Raw genomic sequence first — 16,017 nt, forward strand, 5'->3', positions numbered from 1 at the left:
CACTGGCGACAAAGATCGTTGTTACAATAATCGTTCAACGCCAACTAATGATAAAAAGTGTTGCCGTTTAATGATAAATAATAAATACAAATAATAAAGTAAGAAAGAAAGGGAAAGCGTAATTGAAAATTTGTGTAGTGAATGGTTGAGCTCATAAACGATAAAGTAAAAGAGAAGAAGAAAAATGTTGACAAAAATAGACATAGACTTTTTCTATTGAACGGATCGAGTATTATAATGGTCTAAATAACCATTCATACAAATTTATTAAAAATAATATTATATAATAATATTATATACTAACTCAAGATTAATTATTCATATCAATTAATTAATAGCTGAAATGGCTAAATAAATTCAAATTCTAGTGAAACTCTACACACAAGCAATTAAAATTTACAGAAAACAATAAAATAAAAGAATTAAGAGTTGGGATTGAAAATGAGACACAAAAAGTGGAACACATCAAATTCCAAGTCCCTTTTTTAGGAAAGAAGCTCGATTTTCAGATCTCTAAGCACAAAAAGAGACCTTAGCCGCTTTGATTTTTCTAAAAGGACTTAAGATTACACATCAGAACACACATAAAAATGAAATACCAAAATACACAATCTGAGAGAGAGAGATGCATACATTTTCAGATGCCATTTGCTTGAACAAAGAGAACTGTGAGAGAGAAAGAAAGAGATGAGTGAAATGTGTTGTTTCACACTGTATTTATAGAGGCATTTGCAACCCTCAGAATCTTTTTTGGAATTAATATTCAAAATGAGGCAAAAAAATTATTGTTTCTTATCAATTTACTTGTCAGGCAAAAAAAAATTATTGTTTCTTTTCATTTTATTTGTTACTCAAAACCATGGTTTGGATGTTCTTATGATAAAAACCATTCTCTCTCATAAGTAAAGTCAAATGATTCTCTTTGCATGGAGAGGTTTGCATGGAGAGGCAGAGATCTCATATTTATCCAAGGATTATAATTTAATGTTAAATTTATTATTTGGTGAAAGAGAAATTAATTATGATTTGACTTTACTCTCTCATAAGTAAAGTCAAATGATTCTCGTTGCATAGAGAGGTAGAGAACTCATTTTTTATCCAAGGTTTTGAAATTTAATTTTAAATTTATTATTTGGTGAGAGGGATATTAATTATGACATGTGTTTATATAAGTAAAATAAAATGATTCTCTTTGCATAGAGAGGCGGAGATCTCATTTTTTATCCAAGGTTTAGAAATTTAATGTTAAATTTATTATTTGGTGAGAGAGAAATTAATTATGACCCGTATTTATACTAGGCCATTTGACTTTACTCTCTCCCAAGTAAAGTCAAATGATTCTCATTGCATAAAGAGGTAGAGATCTCATTTTTTATCCAAGGTTATGAAAATTAATGTTAAATATATTATTTGGTGAGAGAGAAATTAATTATGACCTTCTGTTTATACTAAGCCATTTGACTATACTCTCTCATAAGTAAAGTCAAACGATTCTCTTTGCATGGAGAGACAGAGATCTCATTTTTTATCCAAGATTTTAAAATTTAATGTTAAATTTATTTTTTGGTGAGAGAAAAATTAATTATGACCGGTGTTTATACTAGACCATTTTTTAAATGCAGCTTACAACATTCTTTGTCGTATGTCGGCTGTTGTATTATTGTATGTCACAACAACCTTTGACGTTAGTTTATCGGTAAACTGTTAATCTTATGTCATATTCATTATGAGTAATATAATAATACTCATTTAAATTAAACAAAGCTTGTATTTTTATGGTAGAACTCTTATTTTCGCAATTTACAATTATATTTGTTTTCTTTCTGTCGCTGCACAATAATTATATTTGTCGTCTTTCTGTCGCTGAAATTAAATGTGAAATTTATTACTGGTAATGGAATAATTCTGTAACTTACATCGATTCTTCATCGTCTATTGGCTGCTTAACAATATTATACGTAACAATGATCGTTGTTGTTAGTTGACAATTGCATTTATTATTTGTCGTTCAAGTCAAATATTTTGTTCGTTGGTTGGTGTCGAACAATTATTGTCACAACAATCTTTATTATTTGATAAAAGTGTAACTAAATATAATGTTAAAATAATTATTTTTTTTATGGTAAAACTTATTTAAATAACTTATTATATTAGTTGGTAAGACATTTTCCCCCATTTAGTGAATCGGGAGTTTGAGTCATCACAATGGTAAATGGAAAATTATTATTGATTCTCTTTGAAAAAACGAAAAACATGTAATCAGTACACAATATAAAATTGTCACAGTTATATAATAAAATTAATACTCCATCCATTTAAATATATATATATATATATATATATATATATATATATATATATATATATATATATAGGGATGTGATCAGGTCCATAAGTGAAATTCTGTCAAAAATCAAAGCAAATCTCAGCCATTGGATCCTGTGATGTAACCGTTAGATTAATGCCACGTGTCATCTAATAATGTAGATTGTGTAGTCAAATAATGTAGCTCGACTAATAATGTAACGCTCATAATTTTTCCATTTATGCTCTATCCATCAAAATTAGTTTATCACTTCACAATAGTTGTCACAACTATCTTAATTTGTAAATTAATACTTTATGGTATTTTAATAATCTACAACATGCGATACATGTAACTCTAAATTAATATAAAAACTAATTAGTTTAGGATTGTCTGAAATTGAACAAAATAAATTAAGCGCAATTGATACTATTTTAATTTCTTTTCATTTTCTAAATTGTAAATATGACAAATTAAGTGCAATTTATTTAATTTCTTTTTCTACATCTAATTTATAACCCCTACTGAACAAATTATTCATTCATCACTTAATATTTCCTTTCTTACCATAGGCAAAGAGTCATAAATCTTTTTGTCTGCGATTAGCGATTTCATATTTTCATTCTAAAAAATAATTGTATAGATGAATCAACCTTAATTAAGTTCTTTATTTAGTTCTTATCTAATGTGAAGATATACTCATATACAGATTGGTGTACAATAAAGTGGAAGAAAGAGCCAAAATCTCAAGATAAAAATAGCATGGAAAATAAAATTAAAGTTACAACATTTTGCAATTTATGATAGGAGGAAGAAAAGAGGCAAAATCCCAAAATAAAAATGGCATGAAAAATTAAATTATAATTACAACTTTTATGCAATTAAAATACGAGAAAGAAAAAGCCAATATATCAAAATAAAATAGCTGAAAAAACTAAATTACAGTGACAATTTTATTCAATTAATGATATAATTAATGATATGAGGTCGAAAAGATCCAAAATTCCAAAATAAAAATAACATAAAAAATTAAATTGCATTTACAACTTTATTGCAATTAATGATGAGGAAGAAAATAACCGATATCCCAAAATAAAAATAGCAGGGTAAAATTAAATTGCAGTTACAACTTTTTGTAATTAATTATATGAGTGTGAGATAGGAAATTTTGCGGAAATAATGAGAATACAATAAAATATTACTATCTTTAATGAAATTATATATATTATCTAAAGAATCGAGTAGCATATGAAATTTTAAATTATATATATTTTTTTAGAATTAAGTTTTAATAAGTAATTTTTATTTAATTTCAAGAAAATTATAATATCATAGAGCTTTACTTATTTTAGTGTTCATTTTTTACCGAGTCAACTTCTGTTTTCAATTTTAGACACTCATAAACTAATTACTTTTTATAATCATTTAGATATAAATGTCTCGCGTGACATAGATGATTGAAAATACTATTAATTTATAAAGTATTGAGAATACTACCATAAAGTATTTTAATATCATATCAAAGTTACACTGGCGACACGCCAAAGATCGTTGTTACAATAATCGTTCAACGCCAACTAATGATAAAAAGTGTTGCCGTTTAATGAAAAATAATAAATACAATTACCACTAACGACAAAGATCATTATCACATACAATGTTGTTCAACGGCCAACAAACAACAACGATCTTTTCAAAATATTATAGAAATGTTTTCCAACGACAGATAGACGACAAATATAGTTGTCAATTACATAAATAATAGTTTTACCATAAAAATACGAGCTTAGTTTATTTAAATCAGTATTATTATTTTACCAAATAATGAATATAGCATAAGATTAACCGTCTGTATTTCACAATAAACTAGCGACGAAGATTGTCGTGACAGCTACAGTGCAACAATTGACATATGACAAAGAAGGTTATAAGCTACATAATAAGAGTTTCACCATAAAAAAAATATTCTGAGTATAAACCCACGTCATAATTAATTTCTCTCTCACCAAATAATAAATTTAACATTAATTACAAAACACATGTATTAAAAAAAAGAAAAAAAAATTGCAGACATTAGCCATGAAAAATGAGCTTCCATTACAATCCATCTCATAAAAAGTATGCTTTTCTAAAAGGAAAATTGATTAACTTCCTCACAACCATTTCAATCCAGAAAATAAGGGAACAAAGACTGATCTTGATCGCGTGCGATACCCAACCGTCCCATACGAGGGAGTTGGGTGGCCTGTGATTGGTAGTGAACCAGATGGGGCGCAATGTTGATTAGGGTATCCAGACAGCAGTTGGTACCCAATATCCTTTGGAGCTTCGTGGGGGTACTGCCTCCCGGCATCAGATGGAGCTTTCTTTGCCCCAAGCAGCAATTGGTTCCTCGTGTCTGTTGGAACTCTCTCAGGTAACCCGGGCAACAATTGGCCCTCGTTACATGCAAGAGCTTTCTTTTTCCTGGGATACCTTTCCCCCAGCTTGTTTTCATCAGTACTCGAAGCTTTCTTAGGGCTCCCACGCTTCCCGAAAGCACTACCTGAAGCTAACATGGCGCATCCGGACAGCAGTTGGGTACCAGCGTGTGCTGCTGCTCTTGAGAGATTTCAAGGAAGCAATTCTCGAAGAATCTCCCTTGCAGCATTTGGGCATGAAGCTTGTCGTCTCCTTCTCGAAGGCTAACAATTTCTTGGGTTTCAGAATTGTGATATAACTAATACTGAGCCGTTTACCCTCTTTTTTAGTCGAACTCAGCCTTCTGAAGTAGTTTTGAGCATGACTTGCTACTTGGCTACTTGATCTAGTTCGCACTAAATTTCGAAATGTTCTTCCAATCACCATTGCCGAACTTCTGCAAACCATGTAGAAATTGCCTGCAAAAGACATAGAAATTGTGGTCAGTTCATTAGTGTGAACCTGTTCCAAAAAGATTCCTCTCACATATGTATTGGTATTTCAATTTTTATGAGAATCAAATTGTAACTTTATAAATGAAGATGCAGAACACGATTATATGAAGCCTTGACTTGGCTATGATAAATGCCTTTCCACATGAAATGCCTTTCAACAGGCGTGACATTGAGCAAAATTGTACACACTTGTCTCAATATATATAGTGGGCATTAGGCACATCAACTGTATAAAGCACATTGCGATCTTGGCAAAATTAAAATATTTCTTCATGCAAGTAACATGTGTTAAGCGCTTTTTACCTGTGTTTCTCTTCTGTTCGGTTTGCATTGAAGGATTGGAAGCGTTGATTCTCAAAGAATCGAGGCTGCACAGCTGGATTTCCGATGGTTTCATGGCAGCACTGTGGTATTTTAGGGGGGTGACGATTTCGCGGCGGGCCTCATAATTAAAATTAAAATTATTGTTTCTTTTCATTTTATTTGTTACTCAAAACCATGGTTTGGATGTTCGTATGATAAAAATCATTCTCTCTCATAAGTAAAGGCAAATGATTCTCTTTGCATGGAGAGGCAGAGATCTCATTTTTTATCCAAGGTTTTGAAATTTAATGTTAAATTTATTATTTGGTGAGAGAGAAATTAATTATGACCTGTATACATACTAGGCCATTTGACATTACTCTCAAATATGTAAAGTCAAATGATTCTCTTTGCATAGAGAGGTAGAGATCTCATTTTTTATCCAAGGTTTTGAAATTTAATGTTAAATTTATTATTTGGTGAGAGAGAAATTAATTATAACCTTTGTTTATACTAGGCCATTTGACTTTACTCTCTCATGAGTAAAGTCAAATAGTTCTCTTTGCATAAAGAGGTAGAGATCTCCTTTTTCATCCAAGGTTTTGAAATTTAATGTTAAATTTATTATTTGGTGAGAGAGAAATTAATTATGACATGTGTTTATACATGGCCATTTGACTTTACTCTCTCATAAGTAAAGTCATATAATTTTCTTTGCATAGATAGGTAGATATCTCATTTTTATCCAAGGTTTTGAATTTAATGTTAAATTTATTATTTGGTGAGAGAGAAATTAGATATGTCCTGTGTTAGATAAACTGGTAGATTTATTATTTGGTGAGGCAGGAACATATGAGATTGATTAAACTGGTAGATAAAGAACTCAAACTTATTGAGAACTTCGGAGTATAAAAACTCAATATCAAATAACTTATGGAAAGAAAATAACTAAAGAGATAATAAGCAAAAATAACTATAAGGAAAATAAGAAAAAATGAAAACCTAATTTGTAGAAGTAAAAAACAATTAATATTTTTCCATCTACTAATTTTACTAACTAGGAAATAAATAAAACTCAAAATATATTTTTCTTAGCCTCCAAGTCTTGTATTCTATAACTGCATCATGTGATTATACTAGGCCATTTGACTTTACTCTCTCATAAGTAAAGTCAAATGATTCTCTTTGCATAGAGAGTCAAAGATCTCATTTTTTATCCAAGGTTTTGAAATTTAATGTTAAATTTATTATTTGGTGAGACAAAAATTAATTATGATCTGTGTTTATACTAGGCCATTTTTTAATGGTGAAACACTTATTATGCAGCTTACAACATTCTTTGTCGTATGTCGGCTGTTGCATTGTATGTCACAACAACCATTGATGTTAGTTTATCGGTAACCGCTAATCTTATGTTATATTGATTACTTAGTAAAATAATAATACTCATTTAAATTATACAAAGCTTGTATTTTTATGGTAAAACTCTTATTTTCGCAATTTAAAACTATATTTGTCGTCTTTCTGTCGTTGCACAATAACTATATTTGTCGTCTTTCTGTCGTTGAAATTAAATGTGAAATTTATTACTGGTAATAGAATAATTCTGTGACTTACATCGATTCTTTATCGTCTATTGGTTGTTGAACAATATTATACGTAACAATGATCGTTGTTGTTAGTTGACAATTGCATTTATTATTTGTCGTTAAATTCAAATATTTTGGTCGTTAGTTGGTGTCGAACAATAATTGTCACAACAATCTTTATTATTTGATAAAAGTGTAACTATAATATAATGTTAAAATAACCTTTTTTTTATGGTAAAACTTATTCAAATAACTTATTATATACTCTCTCCATCCGCCATTAGAAGTCCCGGTCACTTTTACACACTCGTTTTGTAAAAATGATAATAAATAGTTAAAGTGGAGAAATGGTAAAGTAAGAGAGAGAATAATGTTGAGAAGAGTCTTCTTAACATTATTCTCTCTCTTATTTTACCATTTCTCCACTTTTACTATTTATTATAATATCTATAAAGCGAGTGCACAAAAATGACCGGGACTCCTAATGTTGGACGAAGGGAGTAGTTGGTAAGATATTTTTCCCCCATCTAGTAAATTGGGGGTTTGAGTCATCACAAAAATGATTCTCTTTGCATAGAGAGGAAGAGATTTCATTTTTTATCCAAGGTTTTGAAATTTAATGTTAAATTTATTATTTGGTGAGAGATAAGTTAATTATGACCTGTATTTATACTAGGCCATTTGACTTTGCTTCCATTTGACTTTACTCTCTCATAAGTAAAGTCAAATGATTCTCTTTGCATAGAGAGGTTGAGATCTCATTTTTTATCCTAGGTTTTAAAATTTAATGTTAAATTTATTATTTGGCGAGAGAGAAATTAATTATGACTTGTGTTTATACTAGGCCATTTTTTAATGGTGAAACACTTACTATGTAGCTTACAACATTCTTTGTCGTATGTCGACTGTTGCATTGTATGTGACAACGACCTTTGACGTTAGTTTATCGTTAAAAATAAAGTACTAATCTTATGCTATATTCGTTACTCAGTAAAATAATAATAACGATTTAAATTAAACTAAGCTTGTATTTTTATGGTAAAACTCTTATTTTTGTTATTTACAATTATATTTGTTGTCTTTCTTTTGTTGCAAAATAATTATATCTGTCATCTTCTATCGTTGAAATTAAATGTGAAATTTAGTACTGGTAATAACATATACTGTGACTTACATCGATTCTTTATCGTCAATTGGCTTTTGAACAATATTGTATGTAACAATGATCATTGTTGTTAATTCACAATTTGCATTTATTATTTGTCGTTAAAGTCAAATAATTTTGTCATGTGTTGGTGTTGAACAATTATTGTCATAACAATCTTTATTATTTGATAAAAGTGTAACTATAATATAATGTTAAAATAACCTTCTTTATGGTAAAACTTATTTAAATAACTTATTATATACTAGTTGTTAAGATGTTTTTTCCCCCTTCCAGTAAATTGGAGATTTTAGTCATCATAGTGATAAATGAAAAATTATTATTGATTCTTTTAAAAAACGAAAAAACATGTAGTCAGTATACAATATATAGTTGTCACAGCTATCTTATAAAATCAATACTCCATCTATTTCCAAAAAATTATATAATTTTTCCATTTTGATACATCCATAAAAATTAGTTTATCACTTCAGAATAATTATCACCCTATCTTTTTTTATAAATTAATACTTTATAGTATTTTAATCATCTACAACATGCGAGATATGTAACTCTAAATTAATATAATACTAATTAGTTTAGGATTGTCTGAAATTGAACAAAATAAATTAATCTCAATTGATTCTATTTTAATTTCTTTTCATTTCCAAAATTGTAAAAATGACTAATTAAGTCCAATTTATTTAATTTCTTTTTCTCCATGTAATTTGAAACCCCTACTAATAAATTATTTATTTATCACTTCCTTAATATTTCCTTTCTTATAATAGGCAAAGTGTCATATTTTTTTTGTCTGCACTTAGCGATTTCATATTTTCATTGGAAAAAAAATAATACTTTAGTAGAGATGAATCAACATGCATTAAGTTCTTTGTGTAAAATGAATTAGTTCTTATCTAATGTGAAGATATACTCGCAGGATTGTATTAAAATGACAACAAACCACCAACGAGGATCCTTAGATTTAGGAGCAGATTCAATCTTAGTCTGCCACGTGGAAGGTTTGTTTGCTTATGTATCACGGATTGCTTGGTTATTTATAATTTTGTATCGCAAATTGCTTGGAACCATATGCCGAGTTGCTTGCTTGTGTATCACAGATTGCTTGCTTATATGTAGCAAATTGCTTGCCTAGATTGTCATTTTAATTATGGTATCAGCATAGTGCTATGATTTCGTATCGCAGATTGCTTGGAACTATATGTCGAGTTGTTTACCTATGAATCGCATATTGCATGCTACGTTGTTGTCAAGTTGTCACTTTAAGACTGGTGTCACCCTAACGCACATACTCATACATAGATTGGTGTACAATTAAGTGGAAGAAAGAGCCAAAATCCCCAAGATAAAAAAGGGCATGAAAATTAAATTATATATACAAATTATTTACAATTAATGATACGAGGATGAAAAAGCCAATATCTCAAAATAAAATAGCATAAAAAATTAAATTACACTACAACTTTTTTCAATTAATGATATGAGGAGGAAAAGAGTCAAAATCCCAAATCAAAAATGACGTAAAAAAATAAATTGCAATTACAACTTTTCATGCGTTGACTTTTGGGTGATTTTACATGCTTTTGGTGGAGATAATGCACAAATCCTGAGTTTAAGTGTGCAGGATGGCTACTGGATCAGTTAGACAGTGCAAACTAGCCGAGCAGATGCAGATGAAGCAAAATGGAGTGAAAATGCAAAAATGCCGCCCAATTAATCAAGAGGAGTATCATAAGGAGCAGGTAATGCAAGGAGTAGGGGAGAGGGGATAGAATTAGAAAATACCCTTTGCTGTAAGGGTAAAAATGTCAAATCATGGAGGATATACCTAGGGATTGGAGCTTGGAGTCGTCCTATATAAAGGAATCAACATTGAAGGCATAAAGAGAGCCCCTTTTTGGAGAGAGCCTCTCCACACACACTCACAGCTGCAAGTATACTCCACAATCTAGAAATGCTCTTTGCCTCCTAGCTCCGAGGGGATGAACACCTTAGTTCCTGCTGTTTTAACCATTCAGTTGATATTCCACCACTCTACGGAGTGAAGATACAATCGTTTAATTTCTATTATGCATCGCTTTAGTTTGCTTCTCAAGTGTTTTTAGTGTTTTGAACATCCTAGCTTGAGAATCTCTTTGCTATTTTGTTGTTTGATTTGGATATTGTCATTTGATGTTTGGATCTTGTTCTATTTTGAGACTCTGGAAGTTTTTGTTGGATTTTGTGATGTTCAGTTTCGTTTCTGTTTTATTGGATGCTTTACACAATTGTTAGTTGTTTAGAATCTCTTAGATCTAGTTTTATTTTGTGTTGAATGCATGATTATGGCTCATTCTGTCTAGTTAGACAATTAGCGTAGATCCAATAGTTTCTAGCTTAAAAGTCTCATTTACATTTCATATGAAGCATGCTCTGCTTTCTTAAAGTTTGTTCATCAAATGCTCTGTTTTGCTTGGTTACTTGGAGAAGATGAAGTAGGGAATCGGTTAGGAGATCAGATCCAAAGGTTGTTTTATGCTTTTTGCTTTTTCAGCTTTTTCTGCCCACTTAGACGGTCCCCATTTACTCTTTCTCTTTGTCCCACCCATTTTAGGAAGTTTACAGTATGATCTACTAGCTACATTTGCTATAGTTGTTTTAGATCAGATTTGAATGTCGGTTCACTATTTCATACTTGTGTCGTTTAATCATGCTTCCTTACATTTTCAGTCTAGTTGATCAGTCTAGGTAGAATCCCCTGTTCAATCTTTCCAGTCAAGTAGATAATTCTTAACCCACTTTAGTTGCGTGGCAGTAGCCAACCCTCCCAGAATGTCCTCCCTGACACATGTTTTTATACCTCCATCCTTGTGGGATTTGATCCTTACTTCTCTTTGCTAAATTTTAGTATCTTGTGGGTTAAGGTCTTGAGTATAGCCTCGGATTGCGTGTCCGACGAAACGTAGATAGGTTTAGAGAGTCTGCTTCACGTATTTTCCATGCACATGCAGGGATGTGGATTGGTTTAGCCCGGTCTACATGATCAGTCTGCGATATTATTTTAAGCACGCTCACATTCGTTATCTCATAGCTTTCAAATGGCGTCACTGCCAGGGATGGATGGCGTTAATTTACACGTGTTTAAGATATTTTGACGTACATAGTTTTTGATTAATTTATTTTCATGTTTTCTTTTTCAGTTTATGAACAGGAGCTCGAAGTTTGGGCATTGGAAAAACCCGCTTATTCGGAGGGATACTGAGTCTAACGTGAACTAGAGAAGTGATAACCTTGTCACCATTAGATCAGGGTTAACTACATCAAACCCTGTTGATTTGAGTTCAGGCAGTGAGGAAGAGCTAATCTTGATAAACTCATAGTTTAGCAAGTGTTTTGGATGGTTTACAGTGCTTACTTGAGTATATTGTAGCACATTACTTGAGTTTTCATCCGTGATCCCTTAGTTAGAGTGCTCTGATAAGTTTGTCGAGTTTTTGTAGTCAAAACAGGTGGAAACGGACGAAATGACAGCCAAAAGATCAAGCCGGGCGTTTTCACACAACTAGCCGGGCGTTTTGCCACCCAGGCCGGGCGAATTCTCTGTCCCCGGGCGTTTTTCCCTCTGAAATTCTCTGGGCGAATTCTCTGTCCCCGGGCCGGGCGTTTTGCCTCTCAGACCGGGCGAATCCACTGTCCCCGGGCGTTTTTCCCTCTGAAAACGCCCGGGCCGGGCGTTTTGCGCAACTTCTCGCTTCAAGAAGAACGCCCGGTCGGGCGTTTTGTTGCTCGTCTGCAGCTGAATTTCTATTTTTCGCCCCGGGTATAAATATGACCTAGGGTTCGACTCCAGGACATATTCCACACGCCCCAGAAGCAGTTTCCACCTTTTGAGAGCAGATTGAAGCGTCAAAGAGTCCGATTCATCAACAAGTTTGAAGACGAAGACCATTTGCCCATTCAATTCACCCTTGGGAGTATCTTTATTAGTTTACTATGTTCAAATCTCTTTCTATGGATTTCTCTTGTGAATTTGCTTTGGATATGAGTAGCTAAATCATTTGTAGAGTTTTGGTGAAGACTACAATGAATGCTTTGGATTAATTCAAGGACTTCTGATTACCTTTGCTCTTGTGATTTCTTTGTTTCGTTCTTGTGCCTTTTCAATTCAATTGCTTAGCTACCAATTGGGTTTGTTGTCCTAGTTTGAGTAATCGAGAGATACCCAATTAGGATTGTTAAAAGAATGAACAACACCTAGATAATTTGCATTCGAGAGAAGGAATTCTAGAGTGAGGGCTTGAGCCCTTTGTTTTAAGGAGTTAATTGTGACGTATTAGAAGGAGACTTCAATATTAATAATTAATCAACTGGTTAAGTGCACTCGAGAGAGGGCTTAGCCTAGACTAGCGGCTTTCCTAGTAATCCTAGAGACTTCAATTGGGTAATCGAAGTTGTTGAGTTGTTCACATCGTGTTCGTTGTAGTTGGATCCAAGACTCTATCTCGTTCTATTATTTGAAACTCGTCTTTTGTTGCATACTTGTGTCTTGTTTATGTTCATTTGTTTTTCAAAAATCAAAACCAACTCTCCCGGATTTTCTAGATAGTAGTCAAAATTGGTTCGTGGTACTTGAGCTGCACAATTTGTCTTCGTGGATACGATACTCATACTTGTTTATTGCTACATTAGCCCCGTACACTTGCGGGTATTTCTCGTGTTTAAAATAAATCGAGTCAAATCTCACCGATCAAGCGTGAACTCTTGTTGTTTTCAGATCCCGAGGAGGGAGAAGCAATCGCCATGGCTGCTGCACTTGATCATAATCCTGAGATAGGATCATTGAATGCACACTTGAATGGGGAACCATCCCAAGCCATAGTTGTTGTTGAATTTTGGGATCATATATTCATTCAACTTGTTTGATTGTGAAGGGGACTACACGCCTAAATAGGCTTAAGGTTAATTACATATGGTAAGATTTACCCTAGCTGCAAATCAAGAAAAGAATAATTACAATCAATTACAAATCAATTCCCTAATCTTTGCATATCTTCTTGATTTATTTCCAACACCCCCTCAAGTTAAACAATGGGATCACCCATTTTAACTTGCTCAATACTCCATGGAAACTTCTTGAATCCACTGCTTTAGTGAGGATATCTGTTAACTGTGGAAGATCTATCACTTTTGCTTCTATGTTTTCCTTGATGAGGTGGCGGTCTACTTCAACATTCTTTGTTCGATCGTGTTGCACTGGATTTTTAGATATACTGATCGCCATCTTGTTGTCACAAAAGAATCTGCACGGCTCCTTAGACATCAATCCAAGTTCTGTCATCAACCTCTTCAGCCAGAGGATTTCAGTCAATGCACTCTTAATTCCACGAAACTCCGCTTCGGCACTTGACAGAGCTACCACCTTTTGTTTCTTACTCAGCCAAGTTACAAGATTTCCTCCCACAAAGGTGAAATATCCTGCAGTTGACTTCCGATCATTTGGATTTCCAGCCCAATCTGCATGAGTGAACTCATGCACCTCCAAGTTCCCATGATTCTTGAACAAAACTCCATGCCCGGGAGTCCCCTTTAGATACCGCACAATTCTCAAGGCCGCTTCCCAGTGATCGACTTGAGGCTTATGCATGAATTGACTAACTACCCCCACGGCATAAGCAATGTCTGGCCTAGTATGAGAAAGGTAGATAAGCTTACCCACAAGCTGTTGGTATCTAGTCTGGTGTGTTAGTTCAGCTCCTTCTGTCAATCGAAGGCTGTGATTCTGCACCATTGGGGTCTCTGCAGGCTTACAGTCAAGCATTCCAGTTTCCGCCAATAGATCCAAAACATACTTCCTCTGACTTATAAATATCCCCTTCTTGGACCGCATTACTTCAATTCCCAGAAAATACTTTAGGAGACCCAAGTCTTTCATTTCAAACTCGGTAAAAAGATTCTTCCTCAACTGACTTATTTCCCTCGGGTCTCATACATACTTCCCATGTCTTGTTTTTCATTAGTGCCTCCATCTCTACAATCATCGCCTCCCTCCAATGTGGAATTCTCATTGCTTCCTCGGCAGTTCTGGGAAGCTCTTCTTCATCATATAGGGCAGCAGAGAATGCCCTCGCCATCTCTGTCAAATTAGCTTTAGCCAGATTTGCCACTGAATATCTACTCCTCTTCGAGACACGCTCTGGACTGTATCTCTTTGGTGGAATACCCCTCGTGATCCGATTTGGGAGTATACATTGCCCAGTATCCCCGTCAATCGCAGCACTCTCCTCCGGTTCTGTGGCAGAGTCATTAGGAATAACTGTACTATTGATGCTGGTGGTTTCAGGAATTACCTCAGATATCACTGGAAGAGGACTATAAGGCGAAGACGATTGAGTAGGCTCTGCTGCCGCCAAGACAGGCTCGGCGGCAGTACTTACTGTCTCTGTTGATTCCACGGCAGAGTTTCTGTTGGGGTTTGTATACTAAAAGATGCTTCGAGCATACATGCCTTTGTACAGTCAGCTTGTGCATGTATACGAGAAACGCCACGTCCACTTGTTTACCTAATTATGAGAATAAATAATTTAATATAATGGTTTATTATTGAAATATGATAAACAAGTCTAAGGCTTTTTACTAAGAAGGTCAAGTAGGGAAATTCGATGAATCTCCTCATGAGTTTTCCAGTAGGGGACTTGGCCAGATCTAGTAAGAAGAAAAACGTATTCACAACCTAGATAGGCTTTGGCTACCTATTGGTACGGTTGCGGTGTTTGTGATAATTCTCTCTTACCTAAGACGAGATTAGTAACACCGGTTTGGTAAAGCACTGAAAGGATCTAATGCGAAATGTATTCTTTATTGCTATCTTCTGAAAGAATATATTTCAGAAAGTTTAGTATTTTCTAGTCTATGATATTAATATCAATATTGTTTATTCAATCAAACGCCACTTTGACTTATCAATATGTGAGAGTTTGTACGTAACTCAAGTTCATGATATCTTGGGTGGTAGTAATTGAATAACATGAAGGTATTGGAATATTATTTCATAGAATTCGCGTGCCCAGTGTGGTATGATTAAATCCCTAAGGGGTGATCCCCAAGAGGTGTTTGAAAAAGGAATTTTTTATTCAGAAAACTGCGCAGTTGGAATTTATTCCACGAATAATAAATAAAGTTTCAAACTAGAAAAACTCTTTGGAGAATTAATTTAATTCTAGTCACATAGCAGACAAAAGAATTAAATTGACGGATCAAGATAATCTTAAACGCGGGAAATATTATAAAATAAAATGGACCCAAATTATTTGTAATTTGGTGATTTAAGTGGGAGTGCAATATTATTCTTTAGTGGAACAAAATAATATTTCATTGATAATATATTAAATCATGGGTCATTTGATTTAATTAGTAATTTATCTAATGGGTGAGCCCAAAACTTAAGTCATTCCATGGATCCCCATCCTAGCCCAACAAATCCATTATAAATAGTGATGAGATGTGGAAACCCTAGCACACCATACACCACAAGTCACACCTCTCAACCCCAACCCTAGCCGCCACTAGCGTGGCCTCTCTCTCCCTCATTTGGCTCGATTTTCGAGCCTCCAAGAAATAGGGAGCTAGGGTTTTTGGTTTGATCTTGTCTTGTTCATTCTAATCCATAGAATTGAATCGAGATAGATAGTTTGGTGTAGTGTTCCTCCTAGATCTCATCAAGACTATTTTGGTTGTTCAAGATCCGCCCACACGGATGAATAA

The sequence above is a fragment of the Salvia hispanica genome, chromosome 5 (assembly GCF_029641045.1).
Source record: "Salvia hispanica isolate PSC_SH4W2 chromosome 5, Shi_PSC_v1, whole genome shotgun sequence".
Classification (NCBI taxonomy): Eukaryota; Viridiplantae; Streptophyta; class Magnoliopsida; order Lamiales; family Lamiaceae; genus Salvia; species Salvia hispanica.